Genomic DNA, 9,791 nt, shown 5'->3' on the forward strand with positions numbered 1-9,791 from the left:
GAGTTCCCTGTCCTATCCATGGGCTTCCCAGGTGGTGCTACCAGTAAAGAATCTGGCTGCCAATGCAGGAGACGAAAGAGATGTTGGTTTGATCTGTGGGTGGATGCTCTGGAGAAGGAAATGGCAACCCATTCCAGTATTCTTGCCTTGAAAATTCCATGGATAGAAGAGCCTGGCTTATTATTTATCTATTTTACATATAGTAATGTGTATAAGTCAATCCCAGTCTCCTGATTTACCACCCCCTTAACCCCTTGGTAACCATGTTTTTCTTCATCTGCAACTCTAGTTCTCTTTTGTAAATAGAATCATTTGTACCATTTGTTTTTCAGATTCCATATATAAGTAATATCACATGATATTTGGCTTTCTGTGTCTTGACTTATTTCACTCAGGTGACAGTCTTTAAGTCCATCTGTGTAGCTGCAAATGGCACTATTTTGCTCTTTTTATGGCTGAGTAATATTCCCTTGTATATATGTACTACATCTTTATCCGTTCCTCTGTTGATGGACATTTAGTTTGCTTCTATGCCCTGCCTATTGTACACAGTGCTGCAATGAACACTGAGGTACATGTATCTTTTCAAAGTATGGTTTCCTCTGGATATATGCCCAGTCATAGGTTGCTGGATCATGCGGCAGCTCTATTTTTAGTATTTAAAGGAACCTCCATATTGCTCTCCATAGTAGTTATACCAATTTACATTGCCACAAACAGCACAGAAGGGTTCCCTTTTCTTCACACCCTCTCCAGCATTTATTGTTTGTAGATTTTTTGATGATGGCCATTCTGACAGGTGTGAGGTGATACTTCATTACACTTTTGATTTACATTTCTCTGATAATTAGTGATGTTGAGCATCTTTTCAAAGTGCCCCTTGGCCATTTGTATGTCTTCTTTGGAGAAATGTCTATTTAGATATTCACCCCATTTTTTGACAGGTTGCTTTCTGGATATTGAGCTGAGAGCTGTTTGTATATTTTGCAAATTAATCCCTTGTGGGTCACTTCATTTGCAATTACTTTCTCCCATTCTGTGGGTTGTCTTTCATTTTGTTTATGGTTGTGCAAAAGCTTTTATGTTTAATTAGTTCCCATTTGTTTATTTTTGTTTTATTTTCATTACTCTAGGAGGTGGGGATCTTTTAAAATAACCACTGAGTGTTGAGCCCCAGAAAAGTTGGTGACCTCTACCCCTAAGCTTGCTACGTTGCTCTCTATTTCTTGCTCGTTTGTAACATGGGACAGAGAACTGGCCTTCCCCTGGTTCACTGTGCATGCCCCTGTTCCCCTCTACACACACTCTGTTTCTGGGGTCTGTAAGGAGTAAATCTTGTGTGACTCCCTTTGTATAAATGGACAGCAATCGTGCCTTCAATCAAAATGACCCCAGGGTTTCACTTCCCTAAAGTGTAAGCACAGATGCTGAAGGAGCTACCTGCCAACCAGAGCCGGTGGCTTGTGCCTCCTAATTCAGCAAGTCACTGCACAATCTGAATTTAATACACCAGGTATGGGCCCCCAAACACAAAGAACAGACCCAATAGAACTGGATGTACAAATAGCTGGCTTTTCTACTGTGCATTCCAGGGGACGAGCTTTCATAGCACAAGGGGTCCTCTGAACGGGAGCGGTTAGGCCAAGTGGTTTGGGGACAGCACGTGTTGTGAACATCTGCTTGCTCTTTTAACGTTAGGACTCAAATATTGTGAATCTGTGAGTATGAATAAAAAACACTTTAATAAGAGGGATATTTTAATCATGTCTATTTCAAACTAGTCATTGCTACTCTCAAAAGTTTATGTACCAGGGACTTCCCTGGCAGTCCAGTGTTAAGGACTTCACCTACCAAAGAGGATGTGGGTTTGATCCCTGGTCGAGGAGGTAAGATTCCCACAAGACTAACCAAAAAACTCAAACATAAAACAGAAGCAATATTGTAACATATTCAATAAAGACTTTGTTGTCCACATCAGAAAAATCTTAAAAAAAGCTTGTGTACCTTTATTTTCTATCAGTCACTTTATTAAATTCTTATAAATTTTTAGTTTTTAATTGACTAGGATTTCTAGAAGTGTAATCATATATGAAAAGCTAAATAATTTTATCTCTTCTTTTCAAATATTTATGCCACTCTTTCTACTTTACTGCCTCATTCCTTCAGCTGTAAGCTCTACAAAGGCAGGATATTTTTTCATTGCTCTATAGACTGTTGTACCTAAAACAATTCATAGCAAACACTCAATAAACATGTGCCAAATGAATAAACAAATCAGATAAAATCTTCAAAATAATGTTAAATATTTATGCTAATAGTGGACCTCCTTGTCTAGTTCTTAATTTGAGTACTTTAGCAGTTAATGTTTGTTGTTAGTTTTTGGCAAATGGACACTGTTACACTTAGATTTCTATTTCTATACCTATTTTGCATAGAGTTTTATTAGGAATAGTTGTTGATTTTCACACACTGCTTCTTTGGGGGTATCTACTGATACAATCTTATGGGTTTGCTCCTTTATGTTATTGATATAGTAAATTACGTTGATAAAATTAGTAGAAAGTATTAAAGTCCATGGTCTATATAAGGAAAAAGATAAAATCTTAAGGATCAGGAAATGACTATGGAAAGGTAAACCATATTTCTAGAAGGAAAAATTCAATATAGAAATGTCGATCCTTGGTGGCTGCGTGGGTCGCCATGGGGATGGGGCTGTTCCCAGGGAGGCTGTGATGGGTTGACAGGTGCGTGACAGTGGGAGCTGCTCTCGGCACAAGTGTTACAGCAAAGGCCAGAGTAAGAGCAGTGCCGGGAGAAGTTAGCACTCTACGTATATGAGTATCTGCTCCATGTAGGAGCTCAGAAATCAGCCCAAACATTTTTACCAGAGATAAGATGGGAAAAGAACATCACTTTGGGGTAGCCATCAGGATTCTTACATTCTTGGCGGTGTGTATTTTGGGATCTCTGCTGTGCAGCTCCAGAAAGACGGGAAACATGTGGACATTCAAGTGAAGCAAAAGCCTTCCAGGATTACAGTGCTGCAGCAGCTCCCAGCCCAGGGCTAGGGAACATTCCCCCAGGAGATGGCACGCCAGGAGGCCCTGTACCACCAGGGCTCTTTCAGCCCTCTATGTCACCTCAGTACCCGAGAGGTCCATGGCCCCCGTTGAGGATGCTTAACCAGGCACTTGGAGGCGTCCCAGGAAGTCAGCCATTAGTTCCCAGTGGAATAGATCCAACTCGACAACAAGGTCATCCAAATATGGATAGGCCAATCCAGAGAATGACTCCTCCAAAAGGAATGCTTTGGGTGGCCCCGGAATGCCTGGAATGAACATGGGCCCAGGTGGTGGTAGACCTTGGCGAAACCCAACAAATGCCAATTTAATACCATACTTCTCAGCATCTCCTGGGAATTATGTAGGTCCTCCTGGAGGTGGAGGGCCACCAGGAACACCCATCATGCCTAGTCCAGCAGATTCAACCAACTCTGGAGACAACATGTATACTTTAATGAATGCAATACCTCCAGGATGTAACATCCTAATTTTCCAATGGGCTCTGGGTCAGATGGTCCTGTGGGTGGATGAGGAGGAATGGAGTCACATTACATGAACCGCTCTTTAGGCTCAGGAGATATGCACAGTATTTCCAAGAATTCTCCAAATAATATGAGCCTGAGTAATCAGCTGGGCACTCAGAGGGATGATGGCGAAATGGGTGGAAATTCCTTAAATCCTTTTCAGGGTGAGAGTTACTCCCCTAGCATGACAATGAGTATGTGATCCATTACCAAGTCTCCTCACAGAAACTACAGTGAGTCAGCCCTTCACAGAACTACTATGGAAGAAAATTATTCATCACAGTGTACAGTTAAAGGAATCTCAGTCACACCAAACCAACCTTTTTATTTCCTGCTCTCTCCCCTATTTTGTGAAGAAAGTTGGTCCAAACATGATTCGAATAATTGTACGGAGCGGCACATTAGAAGTGCCCTCAACTGAACTTTAAATGATTATCTGTGTGTGCATATGTGTGGGAAAGAGAATGTACTGTATGCGTGGTGCAGGAGAGCCAAGAGGAGCCACTCCACATTCAAGGTCAGGAGGGCTGGTGATGAGGAGATACCCCTCCTCCAAGGTACCAAGCAGTGGCTGTGCTTTGCTGGAGCAGCTGTGAAGGGATACCCCACATCCAAGGTAAGAGAAACTCAAGTAAGACGGTAGGTGTTGTGAGAGGGCATCAGAGGGCAGACACACTAAAACCAGAATCACAGAAAAATAGTCAATCTAATCACACTAGGACCACAGCCTTGTCTAACTCAGTGAAACTAGGCCATGCCCTGCGGGCCACCCAAGACAGGCAGGTCATGGTGGAGAGGTCTGACAGAATGTGGTCCACTGGAGAAGGGAATGGCAAACCACGTCAGTATTCTTGCCTTGAGAACCCCATGAACAGTATGAAAAGGCAAAATGATAGGACACTGAAAGAGGGACTCCCCAGGTTGGTAGGTGCCCAATATGCTACTGGAGATCAGTGGGGAAATAACTCCAGAAAGAATGAAGGGATGGAGCCAAAGCAAAAACAATACCCAGCTGTGGATGTGACTGGCGATAGAAGCAAGGTCCGATGCTGTAACGAGCAATATTGCATAGGAACCTGGAATGTTAGGTCCATAAATCAAGGCAAATTGGAAGTGGTCAAACAGGAGACAGCAAGAGTGAACATCAACGTTCTAGGAATCAGTGAACTAAAATGGACTGGAATGGGTGAATTTAACTCAGATGACCATTATATTTACTACTGTGGGCAAGAATCCCTTAGAAGAAATGGAGTAGCCATCACTGTCAACAGAAGAGTCCGAAATGCAGTACTTGGATGCAATCTCAAAATGACAGAATGATCTCTGTTCGTCTCCAAGGCAAACCATTCAATATCACAGTAATCCAAGTCTATGCCCCAACCAGTAATGCTGAAGAAGCTGAAGTTGAACAGTTCTATGAAGACCTACAAGACCTTTTAGAACTAACACCCGAAAAAGATGTCCTTTTCATTATAGGGGTCTAGAATGCAAAAGTAGGAAGTCAAGAAACACCTGGAGTAACAGGCAAATTTGGCCTTGGAATGCGGAATGAAGCAGGGCAAAGGCTGATAGAGTTTTGCCAAGAGAACGCACCGGTCATAGCAAACACCCTCTTCCAACAACACAAGAGAAGACTCTACACATGGACATCACCAGATGGTCAACACCGAAATCAGATTGATTATATTCTTTGCAGCCAAAGATGGAGAAGCTCAATACAGTCAGCAAAAACAAGACCGGGAGCTGACTGTGGCTCAGATCATGAACTCCTTATTGCCAAATTCAGACTTAAATTGAAGAAAGTAGGGAAAACACTAGACCATTCAGGTATGACCTAAATCAAATCCCTTATGATTACACAGTGGAAGTGAGAAATAGATTTAAGGGGCTAGATCTGATAGATAGAGTGCCTGATGAACTATGGACGGAGGTTCGTGACATTGTACAGGAGACAGGGATCAAGACCATCCCCACGGAAAAGAAATGCAAAAAAGCAAAATGGCTGTCTGAGGAGGCCTTACAAATAGCTGTGAAAAGAAGAGAGATGAAAAACAAAGGAGAAAAGGAAAGATATAAGCATCTGAATGCAGAGTTCCAAAGAATAGCAAGGAGAGATAAGAAAGCCTTCCTCGGTGATCAGTGCAAAGAAATAGAGGAAAATATCAGAATGGGAAAGACTAGAGATCTCTTCAAGAAAATTAAAGATACCAAGGGAATATTTCATGTAAAGATAGGCTTGATAAAGGACAGAAATGGTCTGGACCTAACAGGAGCAGAAGATATTGAGAAGAGGTGGCAACAATCCACAGAAGAACTGTACAAAAAAGATCTTCATGACCCAGATAATCACGATGGTGTGATCACTCACCTAGAGCCAGACATCTTGGAATGTGAAGTCAAGTGGGCCTTAGGAAGCATCACTATAAACAAAGCTAGTGGAAGTGATGGAATTCCAGTTGAGCTATTTCAAATCCTGGAAGATAATGCTGTGAAAGTGCTGCACTCAATATGCCAGCACATTTGGAAAACTCAGCAGTGCCCACAGGACTGGAAAAGGTCCATTTTGATTCCAATCCCAAAGAAAGGCAATGCCAAAAAATGCTCAAACTACCGCACAATTGCAGTCATCGCACATGCTAGTAAAGTAATGCTCAAAATTCTCCAAGCCAGGTTTCAGCAATACGTGAACCGTGAACTTCCAGATGTTCAAGCTGGTTTTAGAAAAGGCAGAGGAACCAGAGGTCAAATTGCCAACATCCACTGGATCGTGGAAAAGCAAGAGAGTTCCAGAAAAACATCTATTTCTGCTTTATTGACTATGCCAAAGCTTTTGACTGTGTGGATCACAATAAACTGTGGAAAATTCTGAAAGAGATGGGAATACCAGACCACCTGACCTGCCTCTTGAGAAATCTGTATGCAGGTCAGGAAGCAACAGTTAGAACTGGACGTGGAGCAACAGACTGGTTCCAAATAGGAAAAGGAGTACGTCACGGCTGTATATTGTCACTCTGCTTATTTAACTTATGTGCAGAGTACATCATGAGAAACACTGGACTGGAAGAAACACAAGCTGGAATCAAGATTGCCGGGAGAAATATCAATAACCTCAGATATGCAGCTGACACCACCCTTATGGCAGAAAGTGAAGAGGAACTAAAGAGCCTCTTGATGAAAGTGAAAGAGGAGAGTGAAAAAGTTGGCTTAAAGCTCAACATTCAGAAAACGAAGATCATGGCATCTGGTCCCATCACTTCATGGGAAATAGATGGGGAAACAGTGGGAACAGTGTCAGACTTTATTTTTTGGGGCTCCAAAATCACTGCAGATGGTGATTGCAGCCATGAAATTAAAAGATGCTTACTCCTTGGAAGAAAAGTTATGACCAACCTAGATAGCATATTCAAAAGCAGAGACATTACTTTGCCAACAAAGGTCTGTCTAGTCAAGGCTATTGTTTTTCCAGTGGTCATGTATGGATGTGAGAGTTGGACTGTGAAGAAAGCTGAGCGCTGAAGAATTGATGCTTTTGAACTGTGGTGTTGGAGAAGACTCTTGAGAGTCCTCTGGACTGCATGGAGATCCAACCAGTCCATTCTAAAGGAGATCAGTCTTGGGTGTTCATTGGAAGGACTGATACTGAGTCTGTAACTTCAATAGTTTGGCGACCTCTTGCGAAGAGTTGATTCATTGGAAAAGACTCTGATGCTGGGAGGGATTGGGGACAGGAGGAGAAGGGGACGACAGAGGATGAGATGGCTGGATGGCATCACCAACTCGATGGACGTGAGTCTGGGTGAACTCCGGGAGTGGGTGATGGACAGGGAGCCTTTTGGCGTGCTGCGATTCATGGGGTCGCAAAGAGTCGGACACGACTGAGCGACTGAACTGAACTGACTGACTGAGAACAAGATAAAATATTCAGAATTTTCCTACAAGCCCTGCCCCGGTTGCCCAAGCGCTCCTCCCCTACCAGCGGGCACAAATCCCAAAGTCTTTCCCTTGCTAGAACCTAATGATTCTGGCAACGACTCCCCTAGGACACCTTTTGACATTAAAACTGACAACACCTTTCTGAATAACAATAATAAGTTTTTACCACATACTCTTAATTGTCAAAATTTGCTACCTACTCATTCTCTTTTGAGACAGAGGCTCTCTGAATTGCTGGCTTTATAATCACAAGTCTCTAAGGCCGAAGGTTTCTCCGCCTTTCAAGTTTTAAGAAATCCTGACGCTCAAGGGCACATAATACCTCACTATGAAGGTATAATTTTTATCACATGCAAAAATTAAAAAAGCTATAACTGTGTACGGCCCACAATCACCTTTTACTAAAGTACTTCTAAATTATATAACATCCTATATCGGAAATTTTATTCCCCTTGATTGGCGAACTTTAACAAAGCTCTCCTTAAACCAGGAGAATATCTTCAATGGATAATGTGGTTTCATGATATAGCCGGAGATCATGCTCACAGAAATGCTCGAGCTGGCGCTCCCCAAAATCAAATTACTTTTGGGATGCTAACTGGTACAGAACAATTTGATGCCATAGAAGCTCGAATACGGTACCCTCCCTTGTTACATGAACAATTAAAAACAGTGGCCCTTGAAGCTTAGGATCGAATTACTCCTCAAGGGGAGCCTACAGGTAGCTACACTAAAATATTGCAAGGACCTAATGAAACATATGCTGATTTTTTAGCTAGATTAGAAACTGCTATTTCCCGCACTGCTTGGAGAAGAAGCTAAAAGGCAACTAGAGAAATTACTTGCTCATGAAAATGCAAATCAGGAATATCAAAAGGCTATAGCTCCAATTCGTGAGACAGGGACTATTATTATTTGAAGGATTGTTGCAATCTAGGATCAGAAACTCAAAAGATGCAAATGCTAGCTGAAACAATGGTTGCTGCCTTAAGAAAGGGAAATGAAGGATGCTTTACATGTAGAAATAAGAAGAATTTTAAAAGGGACTGGAGAGGGCAATGGCACCCACTCCAGTACTCTTGCCTGGAAAATCCCATGGACGGAGGAGCGTGGTGGGCTGCAGTCCATGGGGTCACTAAGAGTCGGACACGACTGAGCGACCTCACTTTCACTTTTCATTTTCATGCATTGGAGAAGGAAATGGCAACCCACTCCAGTGTTCTTGCTTGGAGAATCCCAGGGACGGGGGAGCCTGGTGGGCTGCCGTCTATGGGGTCGCACAGAATAAGACACAACTGAAGCGGCTTAGCAGTAGCAGCAGCAGCCCTAAGAAAGCTAATAAAAAACCTCCAAAAATCTGCCCTCACTGCCGCAGAGGAATGCACTGGGACAAAGATTGTAAATCTAAATTTGACATTGAAGGGAATCCTATTCCGGGAAACTCCAAGCAGGGGACCCCCCAGTTTCCCTTCAACAAAAACCAAGGACAAATTCCATCTTCTCCCTCAAACCCTCAACGTCTGGCAGTGCTGCCATCGATATACCAGCCCTCAGTGACTTTCTCCTTTACCCTCAAGCAGTCCCCTCTAGAATACCTCCCGGACTTTTTGGACCCCTGCCCCCACAAACCTTCGGTCTTTTACTTGGCCAATCTAGTTTGACTTCTAAAGGAATTACTGTTCACCCTGGAGTAATTGATTCAGATTATAAAGGAGAAATTCAAATTATGATGTCATCTCAGATTTTATGACAACTCAAAAAGGGGGATAAGATTGCTCAATTACTTCTTTTACCTTACATTTCTATTAACTCCTCTAATGATATATGGAAGGGCGGATTCGGTAGTACAGATCAAAAACAGTCCTTTTGGACATCATTGGTATCTGAATTTGCCCAACCGACTATAAATATCAAAATTAATGGTAAAAGATTTCCTGGTCTCCTCGACATTAGATCTGATATTACTATTATTTCCAAACATTTATGGCCCAAATCCTTGCCTGTACAAAAAATTTCTTGCCAAATTGCAGGTATTTCTCAAACCAAAGTACAAGAGGTTTATCAGAGTACTCAAATTTATCCATGTGAGAGACCAGAAGGCCAACCTGCAACATTAAGACCTTATGTGATAGACACACCCCTTAATGTAATAGGAAGGGATTTCTTATGCAATGGCAAACTCAGATATACATTCCACATTTTTCCTAGGGGCCACTGCTCATTTAACAAACAATACAATTATTAAAATAGCTTGGAAGAATGACTAGCCTAT

General features: G+C 42.3%; 1 pseudogene; it reads left to right on the plus strand.

The window, feature by feature from the left end:
* Positions 1–2,669: 2,669 nt before the first annotated feature.
* LOC114117513 (single-stranded DNA-binding protein 2-like) lies at positions 2,670–3,888 on the plus strand (annotated as a pseudogene).
* Positions 3,889–9,791: the final 5,903 nt, after the last annotated feature.

The sequence above is a fragment of the Ovis aries genome, chromosome 1, assembly GCF_016772045.2.
Source record: "Ovis aries strain OAR_USU_Benz2616 breed Rambouillet chromosome 1, ARS-UI_Ramb_v3.0, whole genome shotgun sequence".
In the NCBI taxonomy this organism is placed as follows: Eukaryota; Metazoa; Chordata; class Mammalia; order Artiodactyla; family Bovidae; genus Ovis; species Ovis aries.